Below are 26678 nucleotides of genomic sequence, written 5' to 3' on the forward strand. Positions count from 1 at the left end.
ATGATATGCAGATGTATTACAAAGAGGTTCCCGACGTCTGATGGTGGGAAACACGACCCGCCATCAACAGGCTGAGCGGACAATCGCAAACTGGTTCCACGATACCGTGAAACCGATTTTTTGGCCTTTCACCGTATTGTCCGCTCCCGCCGTTGAGCACGCCTGACGCCACTGGACACGGAAAGTTCCGCCAAATCCCTTAACTTTATCAAGCCCCTTCACCATTTTGTAGGTTTCAATGAGATCTCCTCTCACTCTTCTAAACTCCAGAGAATATAAGCTCAATTTACTCCAAGTCATTAACATGGATTGTAAATAGCTGAGGTCCCAGCACTGATCCTTGAGGCACTCCTCTATTCACTGACTGCCAATTTGAAAAAGCTCCTTTTAGGCCCACTCTTTGCTTCTTATCTGTTAACCAAAAATAATCCTCTATCCATGCCCAAATATTACACCCAACTACGTGAGCCCTTATCTTGCCTGTTAACTTTTTTTGTGGCACCTTATCAAATGCCTTTTTGAAATCCAGGTTTAGTATATCTACTGGTTCTCCTTTATCTATGGTTCCCCTTTATCTACCCCACTAGTTCATCCTCAAAAAACCCTAATAAATTCATCAAACAGGATTTCCCTTTGGTAAAACTGTGTTGACTTGTTCGAATCACACTCTGATTTTATAAGTGCATTATTAAGACTTCCTTAATAATAGATTCCAGCATTTTCCCAACAACTGATGTTTGGCTAACTGGCCTGTAGTACATTCTTTTTTCTCTCCCTCCTTTCTTGAAAAGCAGTGTAACATTTGGCAACTTCCAACCTAATTAGATTTAGATCCAAAAACTAAAGAATTTTGGAAAATCATAGCCAGCGCATCCACTATCTCTCTTAAAAGCTCTCTCTTTTAGAACCCTGGGATGTGAGCCATCAGGTCCTGGGCATTTGTTAGATTTTAGTCCCTTCAATTTCACCAATACTTTTTCTCTGCTGATATTAATTTCCTTTTTTTAGCCGCTAGGTTACCATCTATTTCTGGTGTGAAACTTATGTCTTCTACTGTAAAGACAGACACAAAATATTTGTTCAATGCCTCTCCATTTCCTCAGGCCTCACGATAATTTTTCCTGTCTCTGTTTCGAAGGGACCAACATTTACTTTAGCTACTCTCTTCCTTTTTATATGCTTATAAAAGCTCTTATAATAATTGTTTTTTCTATTTCCAGCTAGTTTACTCTCATATTCAATTTTTTCCCTTTCTATCAACTTTTTGGTGGCCTTCTGCTGGTTTCTAAAACACTCCCAATCCTCAGACTTGTTACTGTTTTGCACCATTGTAAGCCTCTTCTTTTAATCTAATACTATCCTTAACTTCCTAAGTGAGCTACGGATGGGTCTTTCTGGCTGAGTTTTTGTTTTTTAATGGAATGTATTTTTGTTGAATATTTTGAATTGTTTCCTTAAATGTTTCCCACTGTTAATTTACCTTCATACCAATTAATCTTAGCCAACTCTCCCTTCATACCTATGTAATTAGCTTTGTTTAAGTTTAAGGTTCTTGTTTGCAATTGGAGTGTGTCACTTCCAAACTTAACATGGAATTCAATGGTATTATGATCACTATTTCTCAAAAGATTTTTTACTATGACATTACTAATTAACCCTTCATTACACAATACTAGATCTAACACAGCTTTATCCCTAATCTGTGCCACAATGTATTGCTCCAAGAAATGGTCACAAAAACATTCTACAAACTCATCTTCTAGACCAGTTTTGCCAATTCAATTGTCCCAGTCTATATGAAGTTCAAAGTCCCCCACAATTATTACATTTCCTTTGTTACAAGCGCCAATAATTTCTTGTTTAATGCTTTTCCCAATGGAATAACTACTGTCAGGGGCCCATAAACTACTCTCACCAGTATTTTCTGTCTCTTGCTGTCCCTAATTTCCACCCATACTGATTCTACTTCATGATCTTCTGAGGCCAGGTCCTCTCTCACCAAAGTCCTTATGTCATCCTTTACTATCATGGCTACTCTTCCTCCTTTGCCATTCTGTCTGTCTTTCCAAAATATTGTGTACCCAGATTATTTATTTCCCAACCTTGATCACCCTGTAACCATGATTCTGTAATAGCGATTAGATCTAAATCATTTGCCTATGTTTGTGTCACATCGCTCATCTATCTTATTGCAGATGCTTTTTGCATTCAGATAAAGAATCTTTAATTCCATTTTTTTTACTTCTACTCCTTGCAATGACTTTATTCGCCGAAGTACAATTTTTGTTATACTCTCTGCCCATTCCTGTCCCACTCTGCTTGTCTTTACCCACATCACTACTGTTCTGATGCCTTGACATTTCTCTTTGGATTTCTAAACCTCCCTTCACCGGAACCCTCCCCACCATCCCTGTTAGTTTAAAGCCCTGTCCGTAGCCCTGGTTACATCACTGGCCAGGACGTCGGCCCCAGCTCAGTTTAAGCGGAGCCCACCCCAACAGAATTGCTTACATTTCCCTGAGTACTAATACGAGTGCCCATGAATTGAAACCCTTTCTTCCCACACCATTCTTTGAGTCATGCACTTAATTCTCTAATCTGCTTGCCAATTGGTGCATGACTCAGGTAATAATCCAGAGATGATTACCTTTGATGTTCTGCATTTTAATTTGGACCCTAACTCTTCAAATTCTCTCAGCAGAACATCATTCCTGCTTCTACCTATGTTGTTGGCCCCTACGTGGACCATGACAGCTGGATCCTCCCCCTCTTATGCCAAGTTCCTCCAGCCACGAGAAGATGTCCTTAACCCTGGCACCAGGCAGGCAGCACAACCTTTGGAGTCCCCGCAGCTGCAGAGAACAGAATCTATCCCCCTGACTATACTGTCTCCTATCACTACCACATTCCTCTTCACTCCACCCACTGGAACGGTATCCTTCACCATGATACCATGGCCAGCCCACTCATCCACCTTGCTGTCATTCTCCTCATCCACACAGGTAGCAAGCACCCCATACCTGTCGGACAAAGTCAGGGGCTGAGGCTCCTCCATCGCTACATGCTGGTTCCCCTTAACCTGCCTGACTCGCAGCCAAATCCTCCTGTCCCTGACCATTGACCGACTCTAAAATTCTTCCTAACCCAAAGGGAGTGACTGCTTCCTGGAACAAAGTGTTCAGGTAACCTCCCCCTCCCTGCAACATCCGCAATTCAGACTCCAGCTCACCGACTCTAAGCTGAAGGTTCCTAAACTGTAGACAATTACTGCGGATATGGCTGTCTGGGATTGCAGTGCATTCCACAGATTCCCACATGCTGCAGTCACAGCACACCACCAGCCCTGCCAATTATGTATCCAACCTTATTTATTTAACTAGTCAATTAGTTAATAATTTACACAGATAAAGTAGTCGACAGTTGCACTCGCCCAGCTTGGACACAAAGGAAGAAACTGCACCAACTGCTGGAGGCCGAAAAAATATAGGAAAAGGTGCGATTCTTCAGCATAGTCCCTCTCCATGCGTCCCTTCATGCCCTTGGTGTTACACTGAAGTGGGACTCAAATCCATAACCTTCTGACTCAGAGGGGGGCGCTGTGCTACCAGCTGTATCAATACCTATAGACGTTAAAAGCTGGCTAGATTTATTCATGTTATTGTGAAATATGTCATTTTAAATATTTTTATTTTGTTCGAAATCTTCAAATACTAACAAATGACGTTAGAGTGATCCAATTGGTTCATCTTGATTTTCCTTTTATTATTGGAAGGTTCTCTTTACTGGCAGTTCAGGATTGGCTGTTTTTCCTAAGTATTTAGTCGATTCTGATTGGTTATTTTCTAGCAGCTTACCTTGCTTTTGATTGCCCATTGGTCTGTAAATGTTGTCTAGCAACGCACTTCATTTTGAGCAAGATAAAGAAATGAACAAGTTTAGGCCTATACCATCCAATCTCCGGAGGGTGGTGACAATATTAGAAATGCAGGACCCTTTAACAGTAGGCCAAGACAAGCTTCAGAGTGAATTGAGAGCAGGTGATGCTCATTGCACAGTGATAATGTCACTGGACTAGTAATCCAGGCTAATGATCTGGGGAAACTGGGTTCGAATCCCACCACATCAGCTGGTGGAATTTAAATTCAGTTAATAAGATCTGAAATTATAAAACTAGTCTCAGTAATGGTGCATGAAACTATCATCGATTGTTGTTAAAACCCATCTGGACCTTTAGGGAAGGAAATCTGCTGTGCTTACCTGGTCTGGCCTACATGTGACTCCAGGTCCACAGCAATGTGGTTGATTCTAAATGCCCTCTGAAATGGCCTAGCAAGCCACTCAGTTCAAGGGCAGTTAGGGATGGGCAGTAAATGTTGACCTTGCCAGCGACGGCCACATCCCTTGAAACAATAAAAGAGCTCTAGAGCTAGGTTTTTCCCCAGTAGGGAAGTTTGGCTTCTGGACAGGGAAATGATCCAGAAGGGAAGAGAAGAATGGAAACTGATATTTGTGCTGAACTATAGTTTAACAGTTGTGATTCACAGAATGTCTTCTGCTGCCTGATTCGGTAAATGGATATCCACCTATTATACAGGTAGTGCTCAGGAGGTACTCCAGGAGATGCACTGGAGGACTCTCTGGAAACCCCCTTGGAGGACTGCATGGCAATTGCCTGGGAAGTTCAAACTTCCGATGGGCATTATCTTGCTGGGAACCATCTGCTACTCCGATTGAAATTGAAGACTTTGGATGATTCTGACTCTCTTAGCTCAACAGTGACCCAGGAAAAGTTATATGAATTAAAACCACTTCTAACTCCTGGGTAACTATACCACTGATCCACCTGAACCCCAACTTGACCCTCCGATCAACCCTCATCTACCCAACTATCCCCAACCCTCCGACTACTCTCCCAACCATGCTCCAGTCCCCCAGCTATCCTGCCCACTACCCTTCTGATTCCCCCCCCAGCTACCCGTTACCCCATTGACTACCCCGACCTCCCCGACTAACCCCCACACCAACCCTCGACTACCCCACCGTACACCCGAACTATCCCCGACCAACCACCTGACCTCCTGACCCATCCTTATCCCCCTCAGTTTGACCACCCCCACAACTGACCACCCAACCCCCTGGACCCACCCTACCCCCTCCTCGCACCCCGCTGACCCATACTATTCTCCCCAACTGGCCATCGGACCCCCCTGATCCATCCTACTCCAACTCAACTCACCACCCAAACCCCCGCCTGACCACCTGACCCAAACTACTCCCCAACTGACCGCTGACACCACACCCCCCCCACCCAACCCTACCCACTTAGCTTATACACTTGTCTTCTCCCTGACATCTAAAAGTGGTTGGAACATTTAAACTTGCCTGGTTTCGGGCAGCTAGTGCTTTAACAAGGGGACGTGGCTTCCTTTCATCCAACTTGGCTACACTGCACTTTTCTGAGGAAGCCTGAGTTGGAAGATTGGGCGCAAAAGGTGCAGCTGCAGTCCAGAGTAAGTAAAAAGGAGCACAGTGGCAATCTGACAGTGGTTACCACTCCTCCGAAGCTCTGGCCCATTATGTTTGAACAGACCTGCGGGTGTGACCGTACTGCTGTGGGCTTTCTTTTGAAGCTCTCATGTTTCTTCTCTTGAAGCTGTTAAGACCTGTTGAATGCAATCTGTTGGGGAAACCAATGAGACAAGACTGTGGACTCAGTGATCAAATTAGTCATTGCTCCAGCTCCTCCAATCACAGGTTCCCTCCCTCCTGCTCTTGCCGCTCCTCCAGAGACAGAATCTATGATTGGAGGAGCAGCAAGGGTGGGAGAAAGGGAAACGGTGATTGGAGGACCTGAAGCAATTATTCTGGCCATTCCCACTGGCACCATGCAGGAGCCTTTCAGCTACACTGAACAATTGGTGACAATATCTTCCAGGAGGCCAAGGAGAAGAAACAAAAAATAAAAGAACAGGAGGGAGCCTCTGCTGGTGATGAGGATGGAGCAGACCTTGGAGGAGCTGTCACTCAGCCTCGTGCCAGGCCGGAGCTGTCACTCAGCGTCGCGCCAGGCCAGTGCAGGCCCAAAGGAGCTGTCACTCAGCCTCACGCCAGGCTGGAGCAGGATCAGAGGAGCTGTCACTCAGCCTCGTGCCAGGCCGGAGCAGGCCCAGAGGAGCTGTCACTCAGCCTCGCGCTAGGCCGGAGCAGGATCAGAGGAGCTGTCACTCAGCCTCGTGCCAGGCCGGAGCAGGCCCGGGGGAGCTGTCACTCAGCCTCGCGCCAGGCTGGAGCAGGCCCGGGGGAGCTGCCACTCAGCCTCGCGCCAGGCCGGAGCAGGCCCGGGGGAGCTGTCACTCAGCCTCGCGCCAGGCCGGAGCAGGCCCGGGGGAGCTGTCACTCAGCCTCGCGCCAGGTCGGGGCAGGATCAGAGGAGCTGTCACTCAGCCTCGCGCCAGGCCGGAGCAGGCCCAGAGGAGCTGTCACTCAGCCTCGCGCCAGGCCGGAGCAGGATCAGAGGAGCTGTCACTCAGCATCGCGCCAGGCCGGAGCAGGATCAGAGGAGCTGTCACTCAGCCTCGCGCCAGGCCGGAGCAGGATCAGAGGAGCTGTCACTCAGCCTCGCGCCAGGCCAAAGCAGGATCAGAGGAGCTGTCACTCAGCCTCGCGCCAGGCCGGGGCAGGCCTAGAGGAGCTGTCACTCAGCCTCGCGCCGGGCCAGAGCAGGCCCAGAGGAGCTGTCACTCAGCCTCGCGCCAGGCCGGAGCAGGATCAGAGGAGCTGTCACTCAGCCTCGCGCCAGGCCGGAGCAGGATCAGAGGAGCTGTCACTCAGCATCGTGCCAGGCCGGAGTAGGCCCAGAGGAGCTGTCATTCAGCCTCGCGCCAGGCTGGACCCGGCTGTTGTCCACCTCTGCAACATGAGCCACTCCCAGGGAACTGGAAATTTGTCTCTAGTGATACTGAATTATCTTGAGTGAGGTGAGTGAGTGCTTGTCAGCTTGTCCGGGGAGGGAGGAGGCAGCAGCAAGTGAATGGGATTGTCACATCTCCTCCTCTCCTCACTGCCACTTTCCCTTCTACTACTCTCCAACAATGAAACAATGCAACCTGCAGCATGGAGTCAGTCTTTTTTATATAGAATTGGTAGCCAAAACGTATAAAACAAAAGCTGAAAGATTTTCTTGCAACCTGGGTTACAAATATTGAATCTTTCCCCCAAATATGAATTTACTGTCACCATGTACATATGGTGCCATGTGCAGAACATGTTAATGAGGCAGTCACCATAATCAGTGTTATTGTGTGTAAAGTGTTATAAATGACTAATGATATTTTCTTGTCAAATTAACAATATTGCACGATGCTGTTAAAATAAAATTTGTACTGTTTGGTTTGTTTAATGGTCAAAGTGGGATCACCTATGGGGTGCACACAAACTAACACTGCATTATATTGTCGCTGCTTTTAATATTAATGACCCATGCTGAATATATATCGGACGATATTTGTAACCAGATGCCAACAATGGGCATTATCATTTTACTAGGATCTGTTACTGTTTGGTGAATTGATTGGTGAATATATACAAGCATACAAATTAGGAACAGAGGTAGGCCATTTGGTCCTTTGAGCCTGCTCCACCATTCAATAAGATTATGGCTGATCTGATTGTGGCCTCAACTCCACATTCCACCTACCCCCAATAACCTTTGACTTGCTTGTTAGTCAGGAATCTATCTGCCTCTGCCTTAAAGTTATTCAATGATCCTGCCTCCACCGCTCCCTGGGGAAAAGAATTCCAAAGACACAAGACCCACAGAGAAAATATTTCTTCTCATCTCCATCTTAAATAGGAGACCCCTTATTTTTAAACTGTGTGCTCTCATTCTAGTCTCTCCCACAAGAGGAAACATCCTTTTAGCATCCACCCTGTCGCATCCCCTCAGGATCAGATATGTTTCAATCTTCTAACCTCCAATGCATAACAGGCCCAGCCTGTCCAACCTTTCCTCATAAAATAACCTACCCGAGGTATCAGTCGAATGAACCTTCTCTGAATTGCTTGTGATGCATTTATATCCTTTCTGAAATAAGGAGACCAGAACTGTACACAGTACTCTAGATGTGGTCTCACTCACAGCCTATACGACTGTAGTAAAACATCCCTGACTTTTATATTCCATTCTGCTTGCAATAAACAACAACATTCCATTTGCCTTCCTAATCACTTGCTGAATCTGCATATTGACTTTTCCTAACTCATGCACCTAAATCCTTCAGTACATTAGAGTTCTGCAATATCTCTCTCCATTTAACTAATATGCTGCTTTTCTATTCCTCCTGCCAAAGTGAACATGTTCAGATATTACCACATTATACTCCATCTGCCAAATATTTGCCCACTTCCTTAACCTATCTATGCCCCTTTGCAGACTACTTATGTCCTCTTCACAACTTACTTTCTTACGTATCTTTGTGTCGTCAACAAATATAGCAACCATTCATTTGGGTCCCTTCATCCAAGTTATTGATATAAATTGGACATAGTTGAGGCCCCGGTACTGATCCCTGTGAAATCCAAGATATCTTGTTGCAGTTAGGGAGGCAAAAAAAAACTTAGTTGGTGATTAAGAGCTCATGTTCAGCACACATCTTCCACAAGACTGAAGACCATTGCTGTTACAATTGCCAACCCTCATACCTCATATTTTCTCATACCTGGTGAAACGCACTAACGCTTGCGTCGAAGCCACCGAGATTGATTGCTGCTGTGCCAAAGCCAAACAAGCTAATCAATCACACCACCGAACCTTGGAGTTTGACCCTGAATATTCTGCCAATGCTGCACCCAAATGGAGAAAAGGCATACGTAACTCTTCTCAGGGCCTCTGAGCCAATACCAACTGCACAGAATTCGCCTCGGTTCAAAATTGGAAGACAAAAGAAAAGATTAGCTTTTGTTGGGGGTAATCACCTCTCTTATACAGGTGATGCCAAATTTTGGATCAGGGAATGCCTGAATGGAGATGGAAGAGTAAATGAAGGAGCATTTTCCCTTGAGGAGTGCAGGTCTCAGTCAGGAATTCCGTTCCCCGGTTGAGCAACTTGCCTGTTGGTGATTCCCAATGTTCTGGCAGCTGGTCAATGCCAAGTAAATAAGATCCAGGCATCAAAATCAGCCAGCCATCTCTTAAAACAGGGCTAAAATGATGGCTCCATCCACCCACCAAATACCTAAACCCACCTGGGGAGGCTGAAAATATACCCCCGGTGTTTTTAAACCATTAGTTCTCAAACAATTGAACATGTCAAAAACAGTGTTTGATGCACATGCGCTTTGCTGATTATCATCACAAAACTGCAGGAGCGTATCATTGGAATGATTCCTCGGACAAGTATTTTGACATAAATCCATCTGTGGCTTCGAAATCACTTTGCTGCAAAACTGAAATGCTCAGAAGTATAATTAAGGGCCATAGATTCAGCCGTGACTCCAACTGAAATTTGCATTGGTCCCCAGAGGCACAGATACTGCTAAATTATCCCTAAGTCAGTAAAAGATAATCTCTGGAGCTAAAGCCTCTCAGCAGTCTAGTGTGTATCTTTGACACCTCTCCCTTGCTTTGCAAGGCAAATAAGCAGTGACAGGAGTGTTGTTATGGATCATGCAGATAACCAAATGTAGGCAGCAGTGAGGATTCACAGTCTCAGCTTTAATCACTCCACAGAAGAAGACAAGCAACAGACAGGATAAACCTTTGCAACTAAAAGATAAAAGTATTTAGCTCAATTTATATGAGTAACTGCAGCTACGTCAACTCAGACTGCTCGAGACACCAACCGAAATAACATTCAACTTTCCCGTTTATGCTGCAGCACACAGCATGGAGGGCACTGAAGTAAAACGCATTAATATTTTATGAATTCACACTTAAACACATCAGGAGAATAGCAAACCTCATTATTACCAGAAATTGCAGTTTGTGTTATTCAACAGAAAACATCCTAAATTGAAAGGGGGAAATTGATGAACTGCATCCAACAGAACTTTGGGGAGAAAATCTCAACTTACCTACCTGGGCAGTGAAGTCAATGGATGGGTGAAAATCAGGCTAGTTCTACAGCATGGGGCTTATTAAAAATTTGTTTCTGGAATGTGAGTGTTGCTGGCTAGGTCAGCATTTACTGTTCACATCTAATTGCTCTTGAGAAAGTGGTGGTGAGCTACCTTCCAGAACTGCTGCTGTCCATATGGCGTATAAATGGAGTTCCTGGATTTTCACCCAGTGACAGTGAAGGAACGGCAATATAATTCCCAAGTCACGATAATGTGTTGGAGGGGAACCTGCAGGCGGTGGTGATCCCATGCATCTGCTGCCCTTGTACTTCTAGGTGGTAGAGGTCGCAGGTTTGGAATGTGCTGGCAAAGGAGACATGTTGAGTTGCTGCAGTGCATCTTGTAGATGGCACACATTCCTGCCACTGTGAGCCGGTAGTGGAGTTAATGTTTAAGGTGGTGGACGGGGTACCAGTCAAGTGGGCTGCTTTGTCCTGGGTGGTGCCAAGCTTCTTGGGTGTTGTTGGAGTTGCACTCATCCAGGCAAGTGGAGAGTATTCCATCACACTCCGACTTATGCCTGGTAGATGACGGACTGGCTTTGGGGAGTCAGGAGGTGAGTTACTCAACACAGAATTCCCAGCCTCTGGCTTGCTCTTGTATCCACAGTATTTATGTGGCTAGTTCATTTCAGTTTCTGGTCATTGGTAACCCCCAGAATATTGATGGTGGGAAATTCAACAATGGCATTGAATGTCAAGCAGAGATTGGTGGATTCTGTTTTGTTAGGGATGGCCTTTACCTAGCACTTATGTGGTATAAAATGTGACCTGCCAATTATCAGTCTAAGTCTGCATGCTATCCTCGTCTTGCTGCAGTCAGACATGGACTGCTTCTGGACCTGAGGAATCGCGAATGGTACTGAACAGTATGCAATCATTAGGAATCATCCCCACCTTTGACAGTATGTTTAAGGGAAATGCATTAATGAAGCAGCTGAAGATGGTTTGGCCTGGACACTACCCTGAGGAACTCCTGAATCGCTGAAAGCTAGTATGCAGGTACAGCAGGTAATAAGGAAGGCAAATGGAATTTTGGCATTTATTGCTAAAGGAATAGAGTATAAAAATAGGGAAGTGTTGTTGCAACTGTACACGGCATTGGTGAGACCGCACCTGGAGTACTGTGCACAGTTTTGGTCCCCTTACTTGAGGAAGGATGTAGTTGCACTGGAGGCAGTTCAGAGAAGGTTCACTAGATTGATTCCAGAGATGCGGGGCTTGTCTTATGAGGAGAGATTGAGCAGTTTAGGCCTATACTCGCTAGAGTTTAGAAGGATGAGAGGAGATCTAATTGAGGTATGTAAGCTGCTAAAGGGGATGGACAAAGTAGATGTGGAGCAGATGTTTCCCCTTATGGGGCATTCTAGAATGAGAGGCCATAGTTTTAGGCTAAGGGGTGGTAGATTTAAATCAGAGATGAGGAGGAATTACTTTTCTCAAAGGGTCGTGAATCTGTGGAATTCACTACCTCAGAGTGCAGTGGATGCCGGGACGCTGAATAAATTTAAGGAGGAGATAGACAGATTTTTAATTAGTAATGGGTTGAAAGGTTAGGGGGAGAGGGCGGGAAATTGGAGTTGAGGCCAAAAGGAGATCAGCCATGATTGTAATGAATGGCGGGGCAGGCTCGAGGGGCTGAATTGCCTACTCCTGCTCTTGATTCTTATGTTCCTGAAGCGATATCCTGGGGCTGAGATGATTGACCTCCAGCAACCACAGCCATCTTCCTTTGTGTTAGGTATGACTCCAACCAGTGGAGAGTTTTTCTCCTGGTTCCCATTGACTTCAATTTTGCTAAGGCCCTTTGATGGCAAACTCAGCCAAATGCTGTTTTGATGTCAAGGGCAGTCACTCTCACCTCACTTCTTGAGCCAAGGCTATAATGAGGTCTGAAATCAAATGGGTGAGCACGTTTGTTTTTTATTCTTTCATGTGGTGTGGGCATCGCTGGCAAGCACTAGCATTTGTCACCCATCCCTAATTGCCCTTGAACTGAATGTCTTGCTAGGCCCTTTCAGAGGGTAGTTAAGAGTCTACCAGACCAAATAAGCATGGCAGATTTCCTTCCCTAAAGGGCATGAGCAAACCAGAAGGGTTTTAACAATTGATGATAGTTGTCATGATCACCATTACTGAGACTAGCTTTGCATTCCAGATTTTATTAATTATATTTAAATTCCACTAGCTGCTGTGGTGGGATTTGAACCCATGACCCCAGAGCATTAGCCTGAGCCTCTGGAATACTAGTCCAGTGACATTACTACTATGCCACCATCTGCCACTTGAGAGCAATCTCAACAACATCTTCCATCATTTTGCTGATGATTGAGAATAGACTGATGGGGTGATATTGATTTGTGCTGCTTTTTGTGGACAGGACATACCTGGGTAATTGTCCATGTTGTTGGGTAGATGCCAGTGTTGTAGCTGCACTGAAACTGCTTGGCTAGGGGCATGACTAGTTTTAGAATATAAGTCTTTATTACTGCAGCTGGCATGTTTTCAGAGAATGTATGCTTTGCAGTATCCAGTGCCTTCAGACATTTCCTGATATCATGCAGAGTGAATCATATTGCCTGAAGAATGGCACCTGTGATGCTGGGAGCCTCAGGAGGAAGTTGAGATGAGTCATGCACTCAGCACTTTTGGCTGACGGTGGTTGCAAATGTTTTAGCCTGGTCTTATGTACTGATGTGCTGGGCTCCCCCATCATTGTGGGTGGGATCTTTGTGAAGCTTCCTCCTCTGGTTAGTTGTTTAATTGTCCATCACCATTCATGACTGGATGTGGCAGAACTGTAGAGCTTTGACCTGATCTGTTGGTTGCGGGCTCGTTTTGTTCTGTTTATGGCATGCTGCTTCCACTATTTACCATGCACGTAGTCCTGTGGTATAGATTCTCCAAGTTGGCATCTCATTTTTAGGCATGCCTGGTGCTGTTCCTGCCATCAGTCCTTATTGAACCAGTGTTGATCCCTTGGCTTGTTGGATATGGTAGAATGGGAGTTATTCTGGGCCATGAGGTTACAGATTGTGGTTGAATGCAATTCTGCGGCAGCTGATGGCCCACGGCACCTCATAGATGCCCAGTTTTGAGCTGCTTTATCTATCTAGTAACCTGCTGGAGTGGATTCCAACATCACCACACCCACCCCTACTATGCACAGTACTCCTGTGTTGAACGCCACTTGGAAGAAGCACAGAATGTACTGTTTTGTATCTATCCCATTTAGCAGTAGCAAACAATATGATGGGCGTCTGAAGACGGGACTTCGTCTCTACATGGACTGTGTGGTGGTCATTCCTGTTAATACTGTCATGAACAGATACATCTGCAACTGACAGATTGGTGAGGATGAAGTAGGTTTTGCCCTCTTGTTGGTTCTCTCACCACCTGCCACAGTCTGGCACATATGGCCTTCAGGGCTCAGTCACCTGGGTCAGTATAGGTGTTACTGAGCCACCAACAAGAGGGCAAAACCTACTTCACTCTTGGTGATGGACCTTGAAATCCCCCACCCAGAGTACATTCTGTGCTCTTGCCACCATCAGTGCTTCTCCCAAGTGGTGTTCAACACAGAGGTGTACTGATTCATCAGCTGAGTTTGGGCAGTAAGGGTGGGTGTATGGTGATGTAGGAATCCGCTCCAACAGGTTACTACACAGGCAGTTAGGGTGATTCTTATACCCTCCTGCCCCTCTGTAACTGTGTTTAGCCTCAAATTAAAATAAAAATGCTGAGCAAAGACCAAGCTGCTGATGTGAGGCTGCGACAGGACTAACTAGGAAGTAGCGTTGGGTGAGGATGGAAAGTAGTTTGCCAGTCTACATGGAGAATTCCTTCGGGCCAGATTTGTACTAATTCTGGGGTCTTCAACATAAGTTTTTGACATACATAGAATACATAAAATATACAGCACAGAAACAGCCCATTCAGTCCAACCAGTTCATGTTGACCAATAATTGGCCATTTAAGGGCCTCAATTGGCCCACGAGCGCTAGGGTCTCCTGACACCTCCCCCACCACTGGTAAAATTGCAGTGGGGTGCGGGCAGACAGGCACCGTAAATGGTGCCCCTGGCATGGTGCTCAATTTTACAGTCACCTGCCATCTTGCACCCCCCCCTACCCCCAACACCTGCCATCTCAACCCGCCCTCCCCCACCGTCACTTCCAGGGGCTCCTTGATTAACTTCTCTCCTTCGCTGAGTCCAATTATTTCACTTTTAACACCATTCTTAGGTGAGATCAGCTGACCCAGCACAGACCAGAAGTCAAAGCTAGAAGCTTCTGGGCCGGTACACCTCAGATATTTTAAGTTCAGTGATTAACTGAAAACTGATTAACTCAATGACCATTAAATATATCAATTCTTGAAGTTACCTTCCACTTACAGCAGAAACTTCTAAGCCTATATTTGCCGACTATGTATTGGTGACGAGAAAGATGACCTGCTACCTGTGGGTGTGCTGCCTGTGATTTTCCAACATGGACTAGGGCTAGAGAGCTTGCACTAGGTAAAACATTACACTCTTGATGTCATAAAAAGTGAAAGAATGTGATTTAAACTAATAACATATTAGTAATGGGAAATATAAAACTGCCACCTACTTTATTATACTCTATAATCTGTTCCCAAATTTACTACCAATCTCGGTTTGAATCCTGTCCATCTGAGCTCCATTTTGCCCATGATGCTGAGATCACCCTGGTCAAAGTCAAATGATATCTTCTCTTACTGATCTCCTGATAGAGAGTTTGAAGTGTGACCTGGTGGATATAAAGCAGTGGAAGAAATAGGCCACCTCGCGATCTGTGAAGCATGATGGAAACAATGAAGACACTAGCAATAAGCTCCTCTGGACAGCAAGACAGCCCCCACTGCTTATCTTACCTCACCCATCGAGAGGATTTTGACAGTGAGACCAGGAGGAAGATAGGATGGGAGGGCATTGGGTCACTGAGCCAACGAGTTCCTGCCTCTGGCCAAGCTTTCTGGAGGCGGGATGGAAGTGGCAAGGCCTATCCACCTGGTAGCGGCAGGTAGCTGTTTTGAATATATAAGGCTCATTTGCGGGCAGATTGAGGACACCACCAGGACCGTCTCAGTGGCAGATGGGCCCCCAGCTGAGGACAAACCCTGACAGGTGCCTGGAAGCAGCCTGCAGGCATCTGGCCAGGGGGTCGGTGAGGCCTGCCCGTCTCACAACCTTCCAGCACCTTCCCTCCCCCACTCACTGGAGCTGCAGGCCATCCCAGGGCATCCTGTGGAGAGGATTCACATCCACCATGGCGGCCTGGCAGCTGTGGCCACTGCTTATTTTTTTTAAAAATGGAAACATCTTCAGGAGGCACCACAAGATGGAGGTGCCCTGGCGGTCTCCCTCCTCCGGCAGCAACGCCCACCTCAGCTGGTTGGTCTCCCATTTTTCCAAGGCCGCAGTCCCTCTGGTTGGCCTCAGGAACCCGCCTGACCAGCCTTGATTGGGCAGCAAGCATGGAGGCAACCAATTAGAAGGCTGCCTTCCTTAAGATCGCACCAGTGGGCATGCTGGCAACATCGAGACCAGAACGTGGTTCTGACCAGTGATTATTTTTTAAATGGGTGAGATTCCAGCCTGTGGACAATTTTGTGCAAACATGGTTTGTCTACTTTGGCAAGGGCCAGAAAATCCTTTACACTTCCTAGTGACCCCATAGAATAAGAGAAAATATTTTTGTCAAGCATTTGCTTATCCTAGTTTTTCTGCAAAACAATTTATTCCAATATTGATGAGGATTCTTGTGGCAGCAGATAGTGCACTGATGAATCTGTCAACTTTGCTGAGATTAAAGCCCAGGAACTATTTAAGAGGCAGTTAGACAGAGACTGACACAGAATCTGGAGCAAACAGTACGACAAGTTGACAGATGCCCCAAAGCTTCCCATTTCATTTGAAATTATCTTTCAAGAACTTTTACATGCTGGACACCAATAGATTCTTGGACAGGGAAACTGCTTGAAATAAACAGCCCCCTTTATAAATTTTAATCTGCACCATTGTAAGTGATGCCTATATTAATGGGAAATGGTCTGTGCTCTATCAAACAGGAACAGGAGTTAGCCATTCAGCTCCTTGAGGCTGTTATGATATTATCAGCAATCTTGGATAAACAGGGGTGGGTGTAACTGGTAGGCTGTAGTTTTGAGGCAAGTTTAATAAGCCTCTTAAATCAAGAAGTTTGCCTATTGTTTTGCTAAATTCTAATTCTGTGTTAAAAATAAATTAGTCATAATACATTTTATATTGCTCAATAACCAGTGACTGTAGTACACTCAATACCCAGTTTTATTATGCGCCTGGAATTTGAAGTGTTGTTTTGTTTAACATTCATAGATGGCTGCATGTAAAGCTTGGTGTTAGGAACTGCTGAACTGAGCTTACAGATATTTCACTGATACTCTGTATACCAGGCATATTCCCAGGAGTGCTGCAGCAGGAACATGCATTGAGAGCTTTGTAAATCAATGTTATGAAAGGAATTTTTCCTTCACCACAAACTTCAGTAAAAAAAGTAAGAGTTTTAATTGGATGGTAAGAAGAACGTGGGCAGAATTTAATGCTGACTCTGTGAGCGGGAAACGTGGCGAGCAAGGTGAGTTAATTATGTTGGAGCCGAAATTTCAAAATCACGACAGCAAGTTCAGACTGAAAAATTAAACCAGCCGCGTGGCAATGGTGGGGGGGTGGGGTTGGGCCTCACACCGTCCTGTGGGTGCGTCCAGATTTGTACAATATTTGTGTGCCATGGATACTCATTATATACAAAGTTTTTGAAATAAAGTCCTACCTCCAAGATGAAGTCAGCGGTGCACGGGAACCTCATGGGAACTGGCTTGTATTCATTTAAAGTTGGTGTGCACCAGTTGGCTTTGTGCAGTTGTGTCTGAGATCAGCGGTTGTCTTTATTGAAACTTGTGGGATGAGGGAGGGGAACCGATGAATGGCAGCTTGCATGGAGGCTCAGAACCAGCAAGGGTGAGGGGGGGTGGTGGGAGGTTCAGGTGGAGGCATGGAGGAGTGGAAGAGGGCTCCAAGGGAGGGCAGAGGGTGGAGGTTGAAGTGTGGAAGTGGGCAGTAGGAAGGGCCTGTTGTCTTGGGTGTGGTGGGGGCGGGTGGAGCACAAGGGGCCATTGACTGCGCTCACGTTGCCATTAGATCTTGCTGGGAACTGCCAGAGGCACATGTGAACCGCAAGGGATTCCAGCCTCTAGCCATTCAACCCCAGGTAAAAAGCGTACAGGTCTGTGTTCCTTTCCCAGAAAGCCCCATGTATCTTGAGGAACTCGCAGTTTCCTGAACTTTGAGGCCCCTGCCCAGATTGACAGCAGGATTCTCCAATGGAAACCTGGCCCCGCAATGTGATTTTCACCTGCCCGCCGCTGGCCACCAACCCAAAATGGAAATGGCACCCATTTCCTGTTCTGTCATCGGGAAGAGCCTGCCGCAGATTAAATTCCACCCTGTGAATAGGCAGATAGTTGGAAGATAAAATTTAATGCAGAGCATAAACATTTGGGAGGAATAATAAGTAGAGGGTGTATGTGGTAAATTATACAACTTTATGGGCAGAATTTTATGCCCCACTGGTGGGCACGCGCCCAACCTGATCGGGTGTAAAATCGCGTGAGAAGACGTCGGGCGATGTTATCGCGCACTCACGGGATATTTCGCTTGGCGGGTACGCGCAAGTGTCGGAAGCGCAGCCACCGAGAATTTAAGAGGGCATTTTGAGCCCATTAACGGCGCAATTGTCTCTGATATTTCAAGGTCTGTCCAACCTTACGGTTGGTGGACGGGCGAATCGGCCAGGCGGCCATTGCAGTTTTCATCAAACCTCATCCCAAGGGCGGGGATGAAATTTCCGTTATGAAATAAAATAAAATTAAATACTTGTGAACGGCACTTTCATCAGCTATATTTTCAGATGATTGATTATGTTGCACAGACATTTTTGTTTGCAGATTTTTAGACCTTTTACTTTAGCATTTTCAGGTCTGCAGCTTCCTAAGGCCCCCTTCAGGAAGCTCTCTTGCAGCGTTAACCCGCGCCCGTGGAAACCTCATCGCCCGCCCTCTTCCCGCCCCCCACCTCGGCGGCACTGAGCTTTTCAGCACGTGTTTCAGGCCCGGCTGGCTGTTAATTGGCCAGCCCAGCGTGAAATCGCGGTGGGGGGGCCGGTCACGGTCGGGGACCCGTTTCCTGGCTGCTCCCAAAAGGTAAAATTCAGGCCTATATGTGGAAAAGCAGCCTTGCAGGGTTCAGATACAGTCCTCACCACATATAACGGGCAAGTTCGTGCTAACACAAATTACCCACCATAAACGATGGACGCCAAATCCATCAAACTCCTAGTGTTAAACAAGTCTTGCCTGTTTTGTCCTCTGTTACTATCAATAACCGTACAGTTCCTATCACTTTGAGCAAAATACAAGATAGAAGCAGAACTCATTTGACACTCCAGAAATTGAACTTTGCTTTAGAGCTTAGGCTTTATTTTGATGTATGATTTTAAGCACAGCCTGTTATAGTTATTATAGTCTGAAATCGCAGTTTATGCCTGTGATCATCAAGTTATCAACTTCAAAGGGTGAAGATTCAATCTGCAGCAGAACAAGGCCAGGGATTCCCTTCAACTTCTATTTAAAAGTCAACTGTAGTAACCCGATAGCATTGATCAGCCCAGGTAGAGAGGTGATCATGGTTTGTGAAAGTGGAATCCTTCGGGTTATGGAAAGGCAAACTCTACATAATCTAGAACAGTACTACATTGCATCCCAGCCAGAATCTTGTGCTCTCGCTGGTGGTGAGCTGGGAAGGGCATTTACTGAAGTGGGATGGTGGCATAAGGAACCCTCCCACCTTCCTGCCTCCATCAGAATTATGTCCTGGGCAGGAAGGCTCATGGTGAACCTCGCTGCCAATTGAGACCCTTAAGTGGGCAATTAATGACCATGTATGGGCCCCCTCCCACCGTTGGTGTTAACCCAGTTGCAGGTAGGCCTGTGGCCATGTGACATGCGTGACAGCTGAAACTGTGCAGCCAGCCAGCCAGCTTGTCGCCTGGGTTGGGGGCATCCCCTCGATCAAAGACACTCAGTGCCTGATTGAGGGACTGGACATCAGGATGGGTGGGACCCTCAGAGCCACCGCCCATGCTCTTGCTGCTGACCGTCCGTGCACTCCTCCTCTAGCGACCCCCCCACCGCAAACCCCACATCGCCCTTATCACTTACCCGTGGCCAGGGTCGCTCAGTGATCCTGGGATGCAGGTGCCTATCCTTCCAGCAACAGTCACGGCTTCCCCAGCGGCACTGCTGCACACAATGGTTGCCGGCCTCCGATTCTCTGGCAGCTCCGCATAAACAAGACCCCCACCCAGGGGTCTTGCTTCCAGGGGAAGGCCCGCTGCTGACCTTGCCACTGCCTGATTGGCATGTGCCTCAGCCTTCGCATAAAGATGCAGCCTGGATCTCTCGTCAGCTCTCCAGCCGGCTGACAAGACACCCGGTGCCTCAACAAGATTCTGCCCACGGATCAAGTGCCCTCGTTGGTAAAATGTATGGATTCTCCACCACCCCACCCCTGCCTGTATTGGATAATGATGTATTTAACTAGAAACCAACAGATCCATCTGAATTCAGTGAAGAGCTGATTGAAGCTGCCTGATGTCTCTATCAGCTAGTCGCACCATTAACAATTCCAGGAGGAAGTCGGAGAGTGAGACTTCAAGCAGCTCCAATCAGCTGTTCCTGGTGCATTAAGGAATGGTAAAAGGGACAGACAGTGCTTTCAATAGACAAAATCTGCAGCAAATGTGCTCCAACCATTTTGCACTACAGTGGCACTGCATTACTGAGGTACTCTGCTCCTCAGGTGAATAATTAAATGAATGGCATTTCAACGAGGTATGAAAGGCTAACTGAATTGCCTGATACAGGTACTTGCCCTGAATCAGTAAGTGAGACCGATGTAGGTGGTGGGGTCTGCGCATACCTTTTTAAAATTGGGAGGACAAAAGGTTCAAATAATAACCATGTAACATTTGGTTTACAAATTGGGGCAAAGAAAAAATGGTAAGCCTATAGAAGTAATTCAAAAGAGTGACGTTAGATTATTAAGCCCAATTTTGGACATCTAACTTTAAGGAGGATGTCCAGGCCATTGAGAAGTGACCCCTGAGGTGGTACCAGGGATGAGAAGTATTAGTTATCAAAACAAATTGTAAGACTGTAGAATATCCAGCATTAATCAAATGTAGAAATAGTTATCAAGGTTAATTAGCCTCTTAAGAGATTGAGGTAGCCTCTTCAAAATCACTTCTCCACCAGACCAGCAGCGTTTGAGAATTTCCTCAAATTTCAAGTAAAATAGACACAGCAGGTTTCTGCTCTCTTTTCACAGCACTTTGTGAATCAGCTCTTCGAAAACACAGGTCTCCGGTCACTACTCAGCCGTAAGTACTTGAACTCAAATTTTCTATGGTGTGGAGTTTACTACTGTGCGTAATGGCCATTTATTTTGAGCAGGTCAACATTTTTGTCAAAATAGCAGACAGAGAAATATCATACAGCGGAATTAGCCATTAGTGTGCCGTTGTCATCAATGATAATTTCTTCTCTTACTGAATGCTAATATGGATTTCTTGGGATCAAAACAGCAAGAACACCCAATTATATGTTCAGCTGCAACCTACAACACCTATTTCAGCCAAATTCTAGCAGTTGTATGTTGTCATTAATATGCAACGATCACCAGAATGTCTAAAAGCCTGGAGCCACCGTCTGTGGCTTCAGTGCATAAATATATCCACAACTGATTCTCACACCCATCAAAGAGCCGGCTTGGTGTTAATCTAAACAGTCTGCTGCCATCTTGGATTTGAAGAGAGATTATAGGATATGTTTTGCTCATTCATTATATGTGCTCCGTAAACTACAGAAATTGGGAGTGATTTCTTAACTGTGCACACTAGAAGATGTACTAAAGAAAAATATGAATTCTTTCTAGGTTTTATTTTGCTGCACCTGTCTATTCCTCTAAAGCTTTTGATGCTGTTAAGGTGGTTTATGAAAATTTCCAAGTTCTAGGACTTCACTATGATAATTTTTTTTTATAAAGAAGATTGGGTCCATTTGGATGTGTCTCATCGTGCATACATGGAAAATAATTACTTTTCTGTTCCATGTGGTCTCTCAGCCCTGGTACTAATGCTTATAAAGTCCAGACTATTTGTGTTTACTTTTCTTACTTGCTAGTTTGTCTTGTTTGAATATTGTGACTCTGGAGGTTTACTTGGGGTTGTTCTTAATATTGTTCCTTCATTGTTCCAGGGGGAACATTTGCTAGAGTGGTTGGCGAGGGTTTAAACTAAAATGGCAGGGGGATGGGAACCTATGCAAGGAGTCAGAGGAAGGGGAATCAAAGACAAAAACAAAAGACAGAAAGCGGAATAAGAAAAGTGATAGTCAGAGAAATCAAGGGCAAGAATCAAACAGGGCCTCAGTGAAAAGTAGTGGGAACGGGACAAGCAATGTTAAAAAGACAAGCCTTAAGGCTTTGTGCCTTAACGCGAGGAGCATTTGCAATAAAGTGGGTGAATTAACCATGCAAATAGATGTAAACAGGTATGATATAGTCAGGATTACGGAGACATGGCTGCAGGGTGACCAGGGATGGGAACTGAACATCCAGGGGTATTCAGTATTTAGGAAGGACAGACAAAAAGGAAAAGGTGGTGGAGTTGCATTGCTGGTTAAAGAGGAAATTAACACAATAGTGAGGAAAGATATTAGCTTTGACGATGCTGAGTCTGTATGAGTAGAGCTAAGAAACACTAAGGGGCAAAAAACATTAGTGGGGGTTGTATATAGACCCCCAAACTGTAGTGGTGATGTTGGGAATGGCATTAAACAGGAAATTAGAGACACATGTAATAAAGGAACATCTGTAATTATGGGTGACTTTAATATGCATATAGATTGGGCAAATCAAATTAGTAACAATACCGTAGAAGAGGAATTCCTGGAGTGTATACAGGATGTTTTTCTGGACCAATACGTTGAGGAACCAACGAGAACACAGGCTATCCTCGACTGGGTATTGTGTAATGAGAAAGGAGTAATTGGCTATCTAGTTGTGCGAGGCCCCTTGGGGATGAGTGACCATAATATGATAGAATTCTTCATCAAGACGGAGAGTGACATAGTTGATTCTGAAACTTGGGTCCTGAATCTTAATAAAGGAAACTACGATGGTATGAGGCGCAAGTTGGCTATGATGGATTGGGAAACGTTACTTAAAGGGATGACGGTGGATAGGCAATGGCAAACATTCAAAGAGCGCATGGGTGAACTGCAACAATTGTTTATTCCTGTATGGCGCACAGGTAAAACAAGAAAGGTGGCCAAACCATGGCTTACAAGGGAAATTAGAGACAGTATTAGATGCAAGGAAGAGGCATACAAATTGGCCAGAAAAAACAACAGACCTGAGGGTTGGGAGCAGTTTAGAATTCAGCAAAGGAGGACCAAGGGATTGATTAAGAAGAGGAAAATAAGGTATGAGAGTAAGCTTGCAGGGAACATAAAAACTGACTGTAAAAGTTTCTATAGGTATGTGAAGAGAAAAATATTGGTGAAGACAAATGTAGGTCCCTTACAGTCAGAAACAGGGGAGTTTATAATGGGGAACAAAGAAATGGCTGACCAACTAAATACATACTTTGGTTCTGTCTTCACAAAGGAGGACACAAATAACATACCAGAAATGTTGGGGAACACAGGGTTTAGTGAGAGGGAGGAACTGAAAGAAATCAGTATTTGTAGGGAAACGGTGTTGGGGAAATTGAAGGGATTGAAGGCCGATAAATCCCCTGGGCCCGTTAATCTACATCCCAGAGTACTTAAGGAAGGGGCCCTAGAAATAGTGGATGCATTGGTGGTCATCTCCCGAGATTCTATAGACTCTGGAACAGTTCCTACAGATTGAAGGGTAGCTAATGTAACCCCACTATTTAAAAAGGGAGGCAGAGAGAAAACAGGGGATTATAGACCAGTCAGCCTGACATCAGTAGTGGGGAAAATTCTAGAGTCCATTATAAAAGATTTAATAGCTGAGCACGTGGAAAACAGTGGCAGAATCGGACAGAGTCAGCATGGATTTATGAAAGGGAAATCATGCTTGACAAATCTACTGGAGTTTTTTGAGAATGTAACTAGTAGAGTTGATGAGGGGGAGCCTGTGGGTGTGGTTTGTTTGGACTTTCAGAAGGCTTTCGACAAAGTCCCACATAAGAGATTGGCATGTAAAATTAAAGTGCATGGGATTGGAGGTATTGTATTGAGATGGACAGAAAACTGGTTGGCAGACAGGAAACAAAGAGTAGGAATAAACGGGTCTTTTACCGCAGGGATTGGTGCTGGGACCCCAGCTATTCACAATATATATTAATGATTTAGATGAGGGAATTAAATGTAATATCTCCAAATTTGCAGATGGCACAAAGCTGGGTGGGAGGGGGAGCTGTGAGGAGGATGCACAGATGTTTCAGTGTGATTTGGACAAGCTGAGTGAGCAAATGCATGGCAAATGCATATAATGTTGATAAATGTGAGGTTATCCATTTTGGTAGCAAAAACAGGAAGGCAGATTATTATCTGAATGGCTATAAATTGAGAGGGGGGAAGGTGCAACGAGACCTGGGTGTCCTTGTACACCAGTCGCTGAAGGTAAGCATGCAGGTGCAGCAGGCAGTAAAGAAGGCAAATGGTATGTGGGCCTTCATAGTCAGAGGATTCGAGTACAGGAACAGGGATGTCTTGCTGTAATTATACAGGGCCTTGGTGAGACCACACCTGGAATATTGTGTGCAGTTTTGGTCTCCTTATCTGAGGAAGGATGTACTTGCTATAGAGGGAGTGCAGTGAAGGTTTACCCAACTGATTCCTGGGATGGCGGGACTGACATATAAGGAGAGATCGAGTCGATTAGGATTATATTCGCTGGAGTTCAGAAGAATGAGGGGGGATCTCATAGAAACCTATAAAATTCTAACAGGACTAGACAGGGTAGATGCAGGAAGGATGTTCCCGATGGTGGGGGAGTCCAGAACCAGGGGTCACAGTCTGAGGATATGGGGTAGACCATTTAGGACTGAAATGAGGAGAAATTTCTTCACCCAGAGAGTGGTGAGCCTGTGGAATTCTTTACCACAGAAAGTAGTTGAGACCAAAACATTGTATGTTTCAAGAAGGAGTTAGATATAGCTCTTGGGGCGAAAGGGGTCAAAGGGTATGGGGAGAAAGCGGGAGCAGGCTATTGAGCTGCATGATCAGCCATGATCATAATAAATGGCGGAGGAGGCTCGAAGGGCCGAATGGCCTATTCCTGCTCCTAGTTTCAACATTTCTATGTTTCTATTGATGGATCAATCCTAAATCAAAACCCCAGGATTTGTTAATCATGCAGATCAATGAATACATTGATTTAAAATTTATATGTGACCCATGTGGCCCTATAATTGTATCTAAGCAGCTTGTGAAGACAAATAATATAGGGTACTCCTGCCTTAAAGGTATTCAGCACGGAGGGATTTCCAATTTATGTGGAAGAATGCTTTTATTATTATGGCATATGCTCACTAGTCAATGTGTTGAAATCATAGGGTTGGCATCTGCAATTTAGTAACGTGTCATATTGGCCCACAGCACAAACTTGGAAAACTTCCCCCTAGAATTGGAAATTGCTGATTGATTGTGCTGTGTCTTACTTCGAGCATTAACTTAATCCTGTTTACCAGTCTCAGTTAGTAAGAGATCTACCTGGACAAGCAGTTGCTTTATGAGTTGCTTCTAGGTTCTGATGAAGCTGCACCCCATCTATTAGGGTTAGCACAAACAGTGAGACATGGATTTATTTTGGTACCTGCCTTGGGTAATCGTTTAGGTTTATTAGATCCTAAGATCATAGATCATAAGAAATAGGACCAGGAGGCAGCCATTTGGCCCTTCGAGCCTGATCTGCCATTCAATAAGATGATGGCTGATCTGATTGTAGCCTTAACTCCACCTTCCTGCCTGCCCTCCATAGCCCTAGACTCCATTGGCGATCCAAGATCTGTCTCACACAGCCTTGAATATATTTAGTGACTCGGCCTCCTGTGGAAGAGAATTCCAAAGACTAATGATCCTCTGAAAGAAAGACTTCCTCCTCATCTCTATCTTAAATGGGAGACCCCTTATCTTGAAACTGTGCCCCCAAGTTATAGATTCCCTGTGAGGGGAAACCTTTTATGTGGCACTTAGCAAATGCCTTTTGGAAATTCAAATACACATCCACTGGTATCTCTTTATCCACCCGAGTCATTACATCCTCAAAGAACTTGAATAAATTTGTCAAACATGCTTTCCCTTTCACAAAACTCTGTCTCTGACACTGCCTGATTGTGTTATAACTGTCCCGCTACTTTGTCCATAATAATGGTTTTAGCATTTTCGCAATGAGAGATGTTAAGCTAACTGCTCTATAGTTTCCTGCTTTCTGTCTTCCTTGAATAGAGGTGTTATGTTTATTACATTTCCAATCCACTGGGACATTTCCAGGACTGAGGGAATTTTGGAAGATTGCAACAAATGCATCCAATATTCCTGCAGTGACTTCTTTTAAGGCCCTAGGATGCAGGCGGTCAGGTCCAGGGTCTTGTCAGCCTTTAGCCCGATAAGATTCTTAATCATGATAATTTTAAGTTTCTCCCTCCCTTTTGCCTCTTGATTTTCTACTGTTCATGGGATGATTTTTGTGTCTTCTACTGTGAAGATAGATACAAAATACCTCTTCAAAGCCTTTCCCATTTTCCTGTTTCCTATTATTAGTTCCCCAGTCTCACCCTCTAAGGGACGAATGCTCACTTTAGTTATTCTTTTCCTTTTTATATAGTTGTAGAAGGTTTTACTGTTTGTTTTTATATTTCTTGCTAGTTTTTTCTCATACTCATATTTCCCCCTCTATTTTTTTTCAGTCAACCTTTGTTGGTTTCTAAAATTTTCCTAATCTTCTGGCCTACCACTAATCTTTGCAGCATTGAGCATCTCTTTCAATTTGATACCATCCTTAACTTCCTTAGTTAGCCACGAATGGTGCATCCTTCTCATTAAGGCAGAACTTTTCATTTGGCGTTTGGGTGTGCGCCTGGCATGCTCGAGTGTAAAATAGCGCATGGTGACATCGGGCGAGCGTCTCAATGCCATCACGCACTCGCACGATATTTTGGTCGGTGGGTGCGCGCAGGTGCTGAATTGCGCCCGCTATTAATTAAGAGGCCATTTAAGGCCACTAAAAAGTCAATTGACGCTGATTTTCCATTGCCCGTGCGATTTCACGCTTGTCGCACGGGCAAAACGGGCAGGCGGCCAGCCGACAATTTCAAAAACTTCATCCACGGGCGGGATAAAAGAGGTCAGCAGCATTGCCAGTGTGAGTAGTGAGGAGTTCGGTAGATAGTTTGCTGATGGTGACTTATT

The 26678-nt window shown here is 45.2% G+C and overlaps 1 protein-coding gene across 2 annotated transcripts in view; it reads right to left on the reverse strand.

The window, feature by feature from the left end:
- hs3st1l1 (heparan sulfate (glucosamine) 3-O-sulfotransferase 1-like1) overlaps nt 1–26678 on the reverse strand; it is a 145130-nt gene that overhangs the window by 59463 nt on the left and 58989 nt on the right. The gene's annotated exons all lie outside the window — the stretch shown is intronic.

Source organism: Cetorhinus maximus, chromosome 20 (genome assembly GCF_964194155.1).
Source record: "Cetorhinus maximus chromosome 20, sCetMax3.hap1.1, whole genome shotgun sequence".
NCBI classification, from domain to species: Eukaryota; Metazoa; Chordata; class Chondrichthyes; order Lamniformes; family Cetorhinidae; genus Cetorhinus; species Cetorhinus maximus.